This window comes from Poecilia latipinna, unplaced genomic scaffold, assembly GCF_001443285.1.
Source record: "Poecilia latipinna isolate Pla-1442-1.1 unplaced genomic scaffold, P_latipinna-1.0 Scaffold1092, whole genome shotgun sequence".
Classification (NCBI taxonomy): Eukaryota; Metazoa; Chordata; class Actinopteri; order Cyprinodontiformes; family Poeciliidae; genus Poecilia; species Poecilia latipinna.
In genome coordinates this window covers 218,834-220,660 of record NW_015113708.1, presented here as the reverse complement: position 1 = coordinate 220,660, position 1,827 = coordinate 218,834, and the positions used below count along the sequence as shown (strand labels likewise).

Genomic DNA, 1,827 nt, shown 5'->3' with positions numbered 1-1,827 from the left:
TCTTCAAAAAAAATTTTGATCCCAGGCTTACTTTATGGACTGAACAGACACCATTATACATTATAGGAACCATTTTTATTTGTAAGTATTGATTTTATTATTGAACCCTTATTTATTTTGAAGTGTTGATTTTATTTTTGAACCATTTTTAATTTTCAAGTGTTGATTGTATTTCAGAGATATTTTTTTATTTTAATGTGTTAATTTTATTTTTGAACCATTTATAGCCATTTAGCCAAGTCTCTGTAGAACCATTTGTCTCTGCTAATGACATATTCAATACAATTTGTTGATCCTAGGCTTAGTTTATGGACTGTAATGTGAAATTAGGCACAAGTATAAGTCTGACAGTTTGTTCACCAAGTCTCTAACAAAATGTGGATCATCTACCAGGAACACTGCAAAGAGCATGAGTTTCTGTAGTGTAGTGGTTATCACGTTTGCTTTACATGCAAAAGGTCTCTGGTTCAAAACCAGACAGAAACAGATTTTGTATGTTCTATTCATCACAGGTATTTACTAAAGGGCAAAAGGGCTCTGTGGTGTCAGGGTCTGTACTCTGAATCCAGGCATCTGAGTGCAAGCCTCAGCTGAAATTTTCATGCGTTGCATCTCACATCATCACCTTTGGAACCTCAAACTGAAACAAAGCAGAGGAGTTCAGTTCCTGTAGTGTAGTGGTTATCACGTTTGCTTCTCGTGCAAAAGGTCTCTGGTTCGAAACCAGACAGAAACAGATTTTGCATGTTATATTGATAACAGGTGTTTACTAAAGGTCAACAAGGGTACTGTGGTGTCATGGTCTGTACTCAGAATCCAGGCATCTGAGTGCAAGGCTCAGTTGAAAATTTCATGCGTTGCATCTCACATCATCAACTTTGGAACCTCAAACTGAAACAAAGCAGAGAAGTTCAGTTCCTGTAGTGTAGTGGTTATCATGTTTGCTTTACATGCAAAAGGTCTCTGGTTCAAAACCAGACAGAAATGGTTTTTGTAGGTTATGCATCTCTTGGGGTGCAGTGAGACAACAAGAGCCTTCCTCTTTCGTGATGGTTCATTTGCCAATCGACTTCAATGTAGGCCTCTTTGAAATCGAAGCTACTTTACTTCAATTACCAATTGGCAGTTCTATGGCGTAATGCACGTGTCAAACCCAAGGCGTGCGGGCCACACAGCATTATACAGGCCAATGATTGACTTAAAATAGGTTTTGAGCACGAATTGACTACAAACTACATCTCCCATAATGCATTCCGATTGTTACCAGCCAACATTACGGCTTCTCGCCACTAGAGAGCAGCAGAGTCACCTCAAACTGCTTATTGATTTTCCCAGCGAATAAAACTGAGACATCGACAAGCAAACATCAAAACGTCCAAGAAAAGAAAAATCGATTTACAAGTAAGACTGTGAATGAAGATGTGTGTGAGTTGGTGTCAGGGCGGCAGGTCGCGCTAGACTTTTTTTGTTATCCGTTATCTTGACCGACAACATAAAAAAAAGAAATAAATAATCGGTCATGTAGCTACTATTTTTATCCGTGAAATTACAATCATATTAACATCGGCTATTTAGCCGCATTTTATGCGGTTTAGTTAATATTCACCGTGAATCCTGATCCCATCACAAATTAAGCAGATAAATGTATCTACATTTTTCTCCGTAGTGACAAAAAACCACTGACTGAGGCCCCAATAACTTTTATTAAATTAAGCGACTTCACCCGCTGGGGTCTGAACGCACTTCCTCCTGGTCCCCATCTGCAGAAAAATCTGCGCTAATTCATCAGTCAGTTGGATCCGTCTGATCCAAACAGATCAACTGAAC

The 1,827-nt window shown here is 38.8% G+C and overlaps 2 non-coding genes across 2 annotated transcripts; both read left to right on the top strand.

The window, feature by feature from the left end:
• Positions 1-413: 413 nt before the first annotated feature.
• Positions 414-486, top strand: trnav-uac (transfer RNA valine (anticodon UAC)). Its single transcript has one exon. It is a non-coding gene; the product is annotated as a tRNA-Val (tRNA).
• A 177-nt stretch (positions 487-663) lies between these two features.
• trnae-cuc (transfer RNA glutamic acid (anticodon CUC)) lies at positions 664-736 on the top strand. The gene has a single exon. It is a non-coding gene; the product is annotated as a tRNA-Glu (tRNA).
• Positions 737-1,827: the final 1,091 nt, after the last annotated feature.